This window comes from Echinops telfairi, unplaced genomic scaffold (genome assembly GCF_000313985.2).
Source record: "Echinops telfairi isolate 266 unplaced genomic scaffold, ASM31398v2 ScPeMD7_9;HRSCAF=40, whole genome shotgun sequence".
Lineage (NCBI taxonomy): Eukaryota > Metazoa > Chordata > Mammalia > Afrosoricida > Tenrecidae > Echinops > Echinops telfairi.
In genome coordinates this window covers 75781600-75794572 of record NW_022103906.1, presented here as the reverse complement: position 1 = coordinate 75794572, position 12973 = coordinate 75781600, and the positions used below count along the sequence as shown (strand labels likewise).

The 12973-nt window shown below is 40.1% G+C and overlaps 1 protein-coding gene across 2 annotated transcripts in view; it reads right to left on the bottom strand.

The window, feature by feature from the left end:
• Positions 1-12973, bottom strand: part of EXOC6B (exocyst complex component 6B) — a 635729-nt gene that overhangs the window by 497534 nt on the left and 125222 nt on the right. The window lies entirely within an intron of this gene.

Sequence of the window (12973 nt, the reverse complement as noted above, 5' to 3'; positions counted from 1 at the left end):
CGGGGGGGGGTTGCAGATAGACAAACAGAAATACCTCCTCTTCTTGCTACTTCACAACACCAACCTGCTTGGATCTGTAACTCTTCCTCCATCGACCTCCGACAAGCATGGAAGAAGTATTCCAGCTCCCAAGAACTTTACTCCTGCTGCTATTTCCTATTAACCCTCTTCTGCATCAGGTATTTCTCACTCTACTAGAACATTCTCCTGGGCATAAAAACATGCTCTTAAAACCACCCGTAACTTCGCATCTCCCTCCAGCTACCATTCTCACTTCTCTGCTCTCCTTCTTTCCCACTTGCTCACTTCTCAATAGCTGCTGTCATCTTATTTCACTTAATAACAGCATTTGCTATCGTTTAACATTCCCTCCTGCTTGAAACACACTCTCCTCTGGATTTCAATGATACTACACTAATCGGATCTTCATCCTTTCAACAATTTCCGTACTAGATTCTTCTCTATTACCTTTCTAAATATCTAAAATCCTTTCTCTGCCAATGCGCTCTCTATGCCCCAAGCAAAGGATATAACTAGAGAAAGAGCGCCATCTACTGATGGCCCATTTTAAATATTTGTTTATATGACCAAGTAAGAAAACTAGTTAAAAATTTACAAACTATGTTGTAAACGAAAAACTAGTGGCCAAAAACTTATACCTAGTTACTGAATACTATTTTATAAAGGTTATCTTAAGGTTTGAATTTCCATTTCTAATATGAAAGTAAGGGCCGTTCTGTTATGCCATCCATATAGGGTCACTTTGAGTTGGCATCAATTCGATGGCACATAGCAACAACATAAAAGAAGGGTTTTGAGAACAAAATCACAAGCTTATAACTTGTCTAGGTATACCACCACCTATGGATTAGAGACCTATGAAGTAAACTTACCACTAGTTTGATAGTTTTGATAATCCCAAGAATCTTCTATTTCCTATTAAACATCAACAAGAACAAACCAAAAAAAAATCAAATGTACTACCATCAAGTTGATTCTGACTCTTAGTGAGACTATATGACACAGTAGAACTGTTTCATAGGGTTTCCAAGCTGTAACTCTTTACAGAAACAGACTGCACCATCATGCTCCTGCAGAGCAGCTGGAAGGTACAAATTACCAACATAAATTTGAGTTTGTACCCTAGAGCTCTCGCCACTGTTTGACTGGGGCACTGAACAAGAAGAAATGCTTAGATATTAGTAACTTTTTGTAGCCTGAATTTTGACTCAGCTCTATAAATGCTGTCTAGTAGAGTTTGATCTCTGGAAGTCCTCAAGTAACTCAGGGTTCGGTTTCACAAAGTTTCCAGTTATAAAAAAATGGAAAAATTGTATGTCTTCTAATTCCATTTTCCATGAACTTTTCGAAGCCCCTCATATAATGTGTGTGAGTACTCACAAGCACCATAATGGTGCCATATTCCTCTGGCCCCTAGATTTGATGTGCATATTGAGAGCTATTTTAACTTATAAAATGTTAATTGAGGAGTTCCATTTAACAAGTACTTACAATTCCTCAGTACAGAACCACTACAGGATTACATCACTTGCTTAGAACATACTTAAGTGTAAATATGCTTAAAAGAAGAGGGAAAAGTAGCAATAATAAGGTTACAAGTATATGTCATCTTATTTAAAATAGGTTCACCATATAGACATTATGGAACACAAGAAGACGAGATGACTTGTCAAGTTCACACAGATAGAAAGCATCTTTTAGCACCTCTGTCTAGGACATCAATCAAAAGTACATTGTCACTAACATAGCTAGGACTATCAAAGAAAACACAATTAGAAATAGCTGAAGAGATATGAAGCCAACACAAAACTAAGTGGTTCAAGGCAGAGGGGTGGGGGTGGGGTGCAAACTTTAAATCCAGGTGACTCAGTTGCCTATTTATTTTGTCTACACACATTATTTCAGTCTTCCCCTGCTGCAAGAGTCCCAATTTGCTCTGACATTTCACCTCTCTATCCCGATCCAGAGGGAGCCTGGGTCACCCAGTTATTAAGCGCTCAGCTGCTACCAGAACAGTTGGAGGTTAAAACCCAACAGCCACTCCGTGGGGGAAAGATGTGGCAGTCTGCTACCATAAAGATGACCACCGTGGAAACCCCGTGGGGCAGTTCTATTCTGTCCTAGAAAATCACTGTAGTCAGAATCAATTTCACAAACGTGGTTTGGTCAGTTGGCATCCCATTCCATGGAAGCAAACAGTGTTCTGCAAATCAATCATGGCAGTTTCAGTCCCCTTGTCAATGTCTAGTTCATGTGAAGGCATATGACACAACTCATATCAATAAAAAGTAAAAAGAAATCTAGCAGTTCTCCAAAGTCCAAGAAAACACAAGAGGGTCGGGGAAACCTGTTGTTCCTATTTTACACATTGTCCCATGAAAGTGTGGTGCTTGTGGCTGCAGCAGCCATGCTGAGATTAAAGCTGACACTGCCAAGAATCGGAGAATGGTAAAAAGGTAGGATAGGAAAACAGCTTGATATTTAATGAACAAATCTTGAAGCAGTCGTACTCCAGATTTCTTCTTATATGAGATAATAAACTTCTTATTTTTTATACATTTGTTATGATTTAGATGAAAAGTCATAAAGCAGTTCAGGCAATTTTGATTTGTTACACTAGTTGTAATCTCCACAATATAACAGCACTCTTTCCACTTGTTCCTTGTATTGACTGTATCCATAGGCCCTTCTTTCCTATCCTTTCCTTCCTTCTGAGTTTTATCCATAAACAAGGGCTACTCTTTTGATCTGGTATGGTTTATTATTCTAAGGAGTGGATAATACCTCCCTGGTATTACTATTCACCTTATAAGCCTGTCTACTGTGTGGCTGAAAGCTGGGGATGAGATCAGTTCCCGAATTGAAGAATATGTAAAGGCCAAAGTCTCAGGAGTTCTACCAGTCTCTCCTGACCCATAAATCTGCTTTTTCATGGTTTTTAGTTCTGTTTCACATTTTTCTCCCACTCTACCCAGAACCTCCTATTGTGATACCTCTCAGAGAGGTCAGCAGTAGTACTGGGTACAGCTGGGTACTCTCTAGTTCTTCTGGTTTCAAAGTCATGGAGCCTGGGTTTCATTGCATGGCTCCTTAGTCCATTCAGCTTCAAATTGTCTTGCATCTATGATTCTCTTCACTCTTCTTCCTCCAGATGGGGAAAGACTCATAGCTGTACCTTAGATGGCTGCTCACAAGCTTTCAAAGACCCTAGTCACTACTTGACAAAGTAAAATGTTGTAGAACATTATCTTTGTGGACCGCGATATGCCAATTGAGCTTGACCCTGAGACTATGGTCCCGAGCCCAAAGACCCAGGAACGCATTCCCTCAAGGTGTTTGATTATAGCTAAGGCATTCCCTTAACTTTCCCCCTGTGCCTTCTACTATATTCATGGATATATTTGCAACACATGTGCAGGAATAGTCTCTGTGAAACCTATGCATATTTGAATTAGTACATTTCCTATTCTTTAGGCCACTTTTAGCTAAATAATCTGCTCCTTGGTCAGCCTTCAAAGATAGAGGTCAACTCAGAGAAACAACCAACAGCAACTTACAGTGTGCATGACACTAAGGAATTATATCCCTTAGCCTAGACTGTCCTTCCCCCAATTCTCTTCTGTGTTAGTGAATGACTTCCATTCAGCCTTAAGATATCAGTTTAGACTTTCTTATGAGAACTCTTCTCTAATCACAGACTTTCTTATGTGCTCCTCTTTTGTGATATGCTCTTATTGCCTATTCGCTCATCAACTTCCCCATCCTAGAATGTCAATCACCTTGTCGGCAGAGACTGTGTCCTGCCCTTTATCTCTAGCTCCTAGCATAGTGCCTGGCATGCAGAAGAGTATCCATTTATGCTGAAGACTAAAAAGAGAAGGAAGGGAAGGCAAAGTACTTAGATTTCAGACTGCTTCAAAGGTGGATGCAGAAAGAGTATCACATCATGTAAAGTGAATCTGCTGGAGATGTTTCAGAGCCAAGGAAAACTTCAAGAAATAAAGACCTAGACCAGTAGTTCTCAACCTTCCTAATGCCGTGACCCCTTAATACAGTTCCTCATGTTGTGGTGAACCCCCAACCATAAAATTATTTTCGTTGCTGCTTCATAACTGCAATATTGCCACTGTTATGAATTGGGAGACCCCTGTGAAAGGGTCATTCGACACCCCCCCAAGGGGTCATGATCCAAAGTTTGAGAACCTCCAGTGTCCTAGACAGTTTGATTTTTGTGTTTGATTAGTTAAAAACAAAAAGTGTTTATTCTGGCCTTTCCTTTTTAATAGATATGTGTTTTTTTAACTTGTCATGATTTTATTCCTCAAACATTTTTTTCTCATTAAGGTCATAAAAGCATCATTAGTGTTTTTGTTTATTCCAAAAGTTAAAAATAAAGTGGAAAACAGATTTGAGCATGCTGTTGAAAGAGAAACTGCAGAAGGTCAAACAAAGTTTAAAGTCCCTTTTCTTTCTTACTTCATTTTGTTTATCAACTTAAACCGTATGGTAATATGCATGGTCTAGATACATGAAATAGTCACTGTAGTTCACTGCACAGGTCTGCCCTGCTTTGGACAAGAAGAGCATTGTTTTCATGTCCTATCTGTTTGCATTCTATCATGTTCCTATGAAAACTTCCATTAGTCAAAATGGTTACACAGCAGCCACCATTAAATTCTATCAGAAATGTTTGTGCGCATCCCCAGACCCAAAATTAACCCCCCAGATCATACCAAATCACACACAAAACCTAAAATAACAGTAATATATAGTGCTCACAGGCACAATTCAGAGCTAGGGCAGCTGGATCCTGAGATGCTGGGTGCAGTTCACAGAGAAGGAGCCTGACAAGGCCACCCTTGGTGTTCATAGGGCAAGCTGCCACTTTAACAGAGCCCTGTAAAACAAATGTCTTTTTTGTAAAATCAAAATCTTTTGGGGATTCATTCAGCTAACAAAAACGGGTGCTAAATGTAGGTCTTTCTTAAAAACAAAGTTGTAAAAGCGAACTTTCAAAAAACAGGGGATAATTGTATATCATCCTCACAGACAGGGCAAGCTTATGCTAACTAATAGAATCTAAGATAAAGACTATACCCAAATATTTTCATACTGCCACAGGAGAGTCCGTGTACTCAAATCCCTTTTCCACCCTTGCAGATACTGAGATATCCAACCAACTTCACCAAGATAACCCATGCAACTGAAAACTGCTTTGATGGACATCTCCGGAAAGGCAGGCAGGGAAAGCCACACTTCTCGATGGCCCTTTGCATAGGGATAAAAACAGGGTGGAGCACTTCCCACTGGCACCTAGTGAGTGAAAGAGTCTATTAAAAACCTGGTTTGGTTTAAATACCACAGGAAAGTGAAGAAGGGGGACTTGTCACAAAACATTAGTCAAATCAACAACAGACTGGGGGGCGGGGGGCAGTAACTAATGAAAGCAAGGAAATTCCAAATTAAGAATATAGAGCCTGCCATAACTACTAACATGATAATGTCACAGTGTTGAAACAATTAATTGCCATCAGTGAACCGAAGACACAAAAGCACAACAGCATGTGATAGTTTGGCCTCTGCAGAACTTGTATAAAGTCAAAAAAGATTTATTTTCCACTGCAGCTTTCCATGGTGGTCATGAAACGCGATCATTGAAAGCTAAGGCATAGATGTGGCTTCAAACTAATCTAGGAAAATGCTAAAAGCAGAGGAGTGATATATACACAGTAGTCATATATACAGTACACGTATAGGGTTATAATTAATTTTCCCAGATCACTGACTCACACTAACTAAACTTATGTGACTTCATTTGTAGATATATATGCAAGTATATTATACATATATATAGTATGTGTGTACATACGTGTTCTAAAAAATATGTATATTGCAACTTGTTCATCAGTGATTCATACTGGGGTAGCCTATGTGTTAATAGGATGCTAGCAGCTATGTCACGTATTTCAGATAGCAGGATGGACACACCCACATAGTGTATAGATTACAGTAGTGTCAGGATTTTCTAGAGTGATAAAACCAGATTGCTGATAAGTTTATATATTTATTTATAAAGATAATTAGATATACAGTGAACCCTTGTTTATCACGGTTAATCAGTTCTAGACCCTACCGTGATAAATGAAATTCTGCGAAGTAGGATTCCTTATTTGTAAATCAAATATTTTCATAGTTAGAGCATAGAGGACATGAAAAAACACCCTTTAGTCACCATTACACTCGTATTACCCAATTTATTAAACGAAAAAGGGAAAATACAGTAAGACATTTTGGACGTTACATTTATCATTATTTATTATATTATTTATGGCATCAAGCGTGTACAGTATGAGCCAATCAGTGGCAGTAATGACAGAGCATGCGCTGTTACGCAAAAACCACGATGGAGTAAAGCCGCGGAAGTCGAAGCGCGAAGTGGCGAGGGTTCACTGTATAACACAAGAAATGAACTGTTAAATTATATACAGATAGATAGATATATAAAACAAGAAATGAACAATTAAATTATAAAGCATTACAAATGGCTCAATGCAACTCACTCCCGTGAGAGAGTTGTGAGAGACTAGCAGTTCTTCAAGTCTAGTCTGCTGCCAGATCTTCCTCTATTTATAGCGAGAGCTAGGATATCTCAGCACAGCAGCCAACCACAAGGCAGATCACCAACTGTCAACCAACCACCAGTCCCAAGTGCCAGTCCCCAACTCCAGAGATGTCTTAAAGGGACCTCAACTTAAAGCCACAGGCTAGGCATTCCACAGGTAGTGTAACCTATAAATTGAGGCACAGGACAAGCAAGGCAGCCGTACACTGGTCGGATGATCAAAGCGCAAGAGACAAGAAAGGCGAGGCTCAACAAGCCATTTATCTCTCCACCCTTTAGTTAATCCCACTTGTGTTATCAGCCAGGCTGGCACAATAAACTATCTCAAGCTGGCAATCTAGTTCAGAAAATTAGCTAATGAAAACCCTATGGATCAATCAGTTGTAGAAAGATTGATTGTACAATCAATCTCTGTACCAGCATGGGTGGCAGCAGGACGAGTGGCAAAAACTGGGAGGCCAACAGAAGACAGCTGCAGTGGGCTTACCAGCAAAAAGCAGAGAACACCACACATATCAGCAGGGTTAAAAGGAAACTGCCCCAATAAGGGGCTCAGTTGCAGAATGATCCAGAAGGGACCCAGTGGCAGGGTTGGCATAAGAGGCCCAAAGAAGGGCCCAGTAGCAGACCAGGGGGATGGCAAAATGCTGCTGCTAAGTGGGCAACAGCCATGCAAACTAATAAACTGGCCATGAGTTGGGCTAGTTTTTAGCAAAGAAGTCAAAGGTTGAGAGGCCAAAAGTCGAGAAAGGGCATGCACAGTCCAAAAGGAAAGGGTGCTATCACTGCCAGCAGGGCAACCTGCCTGCAGTTGTAACCTAAAGGCGTTGCCAGCAAGAACAGCTGAGAAAGAGCTGAAAACTATCCTGGATGACACAATTTATCCAACTCCTGAATTGCAGGAAATTCTTAATTGATCTTGATCCTGAGTTATAGCCTGCTACTTTCCCAATACCCTTGCAAGTTCTATGTGGCCATATTGCAACTTATTACCAAATAGAGCATAGAAGTAAAGAAGCCAGGAGAGAAGAGGTAGGATCAGAAATGATGAAAAACTTGGAGAGGAGTGGTATGTCTGATGTCCACCCCAGAGGAGCCACCTTTGTACTAATCCTGATTCCTATCTGGGGGAACTTACATGAATTTGGATGTTAAAACATCAATTATTATTTAACGTTCAAGAAGGGAAATTATTGTATTTGCATAATATGAGAGACCACTGTTACACTGTTACAATGCTCTGCCAAATAACAGTCATCTCACACACACATACTCACACACACAGCACAATGTCAAAAAGTGTTGCTCTCATCATCAGAAATCGTCTTAAAACAAGCATATTCAAAAAATTGAAAAAACTATACATATAAACATTTTAAAACTTACATAAAATTTAGCACAGAAAAACAAAACATGAAGGAAAATATTAAAGACTGAGACAAGAATAGATTAAGTAGGGCTAGTATGTGCCTAACTGGAGTTCTCAGAATTGATCAAAGATAACATGGGCTCAGGGGAAAAAATAAATGCAAAGCAGCATAAACAAAACAGAAAAGAAAAATACAACATGAATAAATGGAAGCAGCCACCCAAAAAAATACAACCTGAATGTCAACTGCTGGAAAAGACATGACAGAGCCATGACTTTAAAAAAAACTTCAAAGAACAGGAGCACGGGACTTAAAAGAACACTTAACTCAAGGAAATTGTAATAATCAAAATGAAAAGGCAGACCTATAAGCCTTAACAAAGGTAGTCCTTCACAGAGAATAGCACTCCCTATTCAGTCATACCTAACAGCTTTGAGAACTGGCTGTCTACTTATCCCTTCTCTTCATAGCTCAAATACAGTACCTGTGTTATGCCAGGTTGACTAGAGAAACAAAGCCAGTGCCACTCAAATGTGTAAGATAGAACTTTCTATCAACAAGTAATCATATATCAAGAAAACATCCCAAATAAAAACATCTAAAAAAGAAAACATCCCAGCCCAGTTCAATTCAAATCAAAAAGTTCAGTACTAGTCCATTAAGTCCCTCTTCAGACTCACGCGGCCACATGCAATGATGCAGAATGCAGGAAGATCACAGGTCAGGGGGTACAGAATTGTTTGGACCCAATGGCAGTGGTAACATCGCAGGCTTCTGGCAGCAATGAGGTTGAAGGCAGAGAGAAAGGAGGAGGCTGGCCTGCAGAGAGGTATATCTCGGTAGCACTCCAAGAGAGGTCATGAGCTACAACTTGACTGAGGGGCTAAATTCTACCCCTATACTTGTTGACATGAAATTACATAACTACCACAGTACTTATGTCAGACTGTACTCCAATATAGCTAATGATACAAACACATGAAGTTTATGCACCATTCAGATATTTGATGTGTCCTTTATCAGCTTGTTCTCTCATTAGCATCTATTGCAAACTGCCACTGTTCTGTATATGACACCAATTTCACTCTTGCAACTTTCTTTCACAATAAAGGATATTGCCATTTACTTCACAGCAAAAAATCAGGGTACTGGGCATGAATCTTAATTTCCTGCATTCCAATATCCAAGCCTATCTGTATGCATATCTTTATACTTTGGTCCTTCCTGTCTCAAAAGAATAAGTAATACCACCCGATGTAAAGACTGTTACCAGGTGCTGACATTTCTGTGCCAATTCATAGAGATTCTGCTCATCTTGTGGAGAGTCTGTCTCTTTTTTGCTAGCCCTCTACAAGCATGATGCCCTCTCCAGAGCCTGGTCCCTTCTGATAACATGTCCAAAGTACATGAGACAAAGCCGTGCCATCCTTGCTTCTAAGGAGCATCCTGGAGGTAGTTCTTCAAGGCGTATTTGTTCTTCTGGCAGCCTTCGCCAACATTATAGTTCAGAGGTATCAATTCTTCAATCTTCCTTATTCATTGTCCAGCATTTTTTTTTTTGTATACAAAGTGATTGAAAATAACATGGCTGAAAAAATGAAAGAAAGACAATACCATGGCTTGGCTCTCATACATCTGAGTCCTCAAAATGGTATCTTTGCTGTGTAACACTTTCCAGAGATCTTTTGCAGCAGAATTACCCCAATCAATACATTATTTGGTTTCTTGACTGCTGTTTTCATGGGCTTGGACTGTGGATCCAAGTAAAAGGAAATCACTGAAAACTTCAATATTTTTATCCATTTATGTTGATTATTGGTCCAGATGTGTTTTATGTGGGGTTGTGTATCAACTTGGCTGGGCCAGGATTGTCAGTGGTTTCACAGTTAAGATGCAGTCATCCCCCATAATGAGATCTAATAAAATGTAATCCATCTATGATAAGATCAATTGAAAATGAACGTCCTCAGAGGAATAGCTTGCTTCCAACATATGTGGACATTTTTGGGAAGCATGCTTAATTTCTGCTGGATCTCAATCCTACATCTAGTTAATCATCAGACCTCCAGATCTTCAAACTTGAGCCAATGGTCTGCCATATTGCCTACAATCAGCAGCCTACCATCTTATGGGCCAAGAACGAATTCATTTGCCTCTGCAGCCAGTCTTCCTATCTTGGGTTCATCAGCCCCTGCAACACAGCTAAAGCCTCCATCCAGCCTAACATCTGACCTACAGACTTGGAATATACCAGCCTCTACAAATGAGCGAGTCATTTCCTTGAGATACACTTCTCTGTATATATACATTCATACTCCTAAATGGTTTTGCTTCTCTAGAGAAGCCAAACTCAGGCAGGTGCAATCCATACTGAGGGCTGTAATCTTAGATCTTCATCAGTAAATGTTTCACATCCTCTTTGCTTTCAGCAAGCAAAGTCGTGTCATCTGCATATTGCAGGCTATCTGTGAGTCTTCCTCCAATCTTGGTGCCATGTTCTTCTATAGATAGTCTATTATATATTATGCATAGTCATATTGCATTGAGAGGATTACTATGCTCTAAAAGTATCATTCCTCACCTCCAGAAATGTTGCTCCAGGCTGTGCTTTATATTACATAGTGAATATTTTGCTTATTTCTATACTTGCAAATATTCTGTCTCTACTGACTTCACTTCCTTAAAATCATATCCCTCTCTTAACAAAAACATATCCCACTATTTTTCTTTGCCTATTGAAAAACAGGGGGCACTATCTAGCTGAGAAACAACAAAGGTCACATGGAAGAAGCACACCAGCCTGTGTGATCATGAGGTGTCAATGGGATCAGGAATCAGGCATCAAAGACCCAGAGCAAAAAATCATAATGTAAATGAGGGGGAGTACCGGGTGGAGGCCCAAAGCCCATCTGTCAGCAATTGGGCATCCTCTTATAGAAGGGTCGTGGGGAGAAGATGGACCAGTCAGGATGCAGTATAGCACAGAAGAAACATACACCTTTCCTCTGGTTCTTTAATGTTTTCTCTTCCCCACTCATGACCCTAATTCTACCTTACAAATCTGGCTAGACCAGAGCATGTACATGGGTACAGATAACAGTTGGAAACATAGGGAATACAGGACAGATAAACTCCTCGGGACCAATATTGGGAGTAGCCATACCAGGAGGGGAAGGGGAAGGTGGGGGCAGAAAGGGGAACCGATCACAATGACCTACTTATAACCCTCTCCCAGGGGGAAGGACAACAGACAAGGGTGTAAAGGGAGACATCGGTCAGTGCAAGACATAAAAAAATAATAATAATTTATAAATTATCAAGGGTTCATGAGGGAGGGAGGGAGGGAGGGGAAAAACGAGGAGCTGATATCAAAGGCTCAAGTAAAAAGAAAATGCTTTGAAAGTGATGATGGCAACATATGTACAAATGTGCTTGAGACAATGGATGGATGGATGGATGGATGGATGGATTGTGATGAGTTGTATGAGCCCCTAATAAAATGATTTTTTTAAAAAGAAAAACGGGGCATGGAACTGATTACAAGAATCTACGTATAGCCTCCTCCCTGGGGAATGGACAGCAGAGAAGGGGGCGGGGGAGACATTGGACAGTGTAACATATGACAAAATAATAACAATTTATGAAGGGTTAATGAGGGAGGGGGCAATGGGGGGGGGATGAGGAGCCGTTATTAAGGGCTCAAGTAGAAGGCAAATGTTTTCAGAATGATGCTGGCAACAAATGTACATATGTGCTTGACACAATGGATGTATGTATGGATTGTGATAAGAATTGTACGAACCCTCAATAAAATGATTTTTTTTAAAAGAAAGAAAGAAAAACAGGAGGTACTAAATTAAAATCCTTTCCCTAATAAATTTCTTTCTTGAAATCACACTCTCTCTTTCCCTCCCTCTTTTCTCTCCCCTTTCATAGCTGATTCTTTTTTTTCATAGTTAAGATTCTTATAAGTGCAGTCTCTACTCATTGACCCCACTTCCTCAAATTGGCCTTCCCTGTCAACTTAGTGTAAACTACTTCCTAGCCAAATACCCATATTGGTTCCATGAATCTGCGCCTGCTAAAATCAATAAAAGCCTACTAATTATAACATCGAATGTTCACTTTTCGGTCACCTTTTACTCATTACATTTTTTGTATGTGTTATGGCTAACTATTCCCTCTTTCTTGGATCTCTGGTCCCAGGGCTTTCATTACATTTCTTCTTGGTTCTCCTCCTATCAATCTTCTCTGTCTCTAGCCCTCCGCCCTTGCTTGGTCTTCATCTCGTTTCACTATTTATCAACAGCCTTGGAGCTCTGCACCCAGACCTGAGCTTTTACTAGTAAAGAAGCACTTTGATTCCCATACCAGTAATATCAAGGCATATGTCCTATAAACCTAGATATTCACCACCTAAACCATTAAACTTTACCATAGCATTCTTCCTTAAAAGCAGGTACATAAACCATGACTACTCACTGTGTCACTTTCTTCTTGAAACCAATCATTCCACCAAGACCTACTAATTCAATTTCCATAATATTTCTTTTTTTTAAATCATTTTGTTGGGGCTCATACAATTCATCACAATCCATACATACATCAATTGTGTAAAGCACACTTATACATTTGTTGCCCTCATCATTCTCAAAATTCGGTTTCCTCTTGGGTTCCTGGAATCAGCTCCTCATTTTCCTTTTTCCCCTCCCCCTCTCCCTGCTCCCCCCTCCCTCATGAACCTTTAATAATTTATAAATCATTATTATAGCTTATCTTACACTGCCCGGCGTCTCCCTTCACCCACCCTTCTATTGCTCATCCCCCAGAGAGGAGGTTATATGTAGACCCTTGTGATCAATTCCCCCTTTCTACCCGTCCTTCCCTCCCAGTATCGCCACTGTCACCGCTGGTCCTGAGGGGTTCATCTGTCCTAGATTCCCTGTGTTTCCAGTTCCCA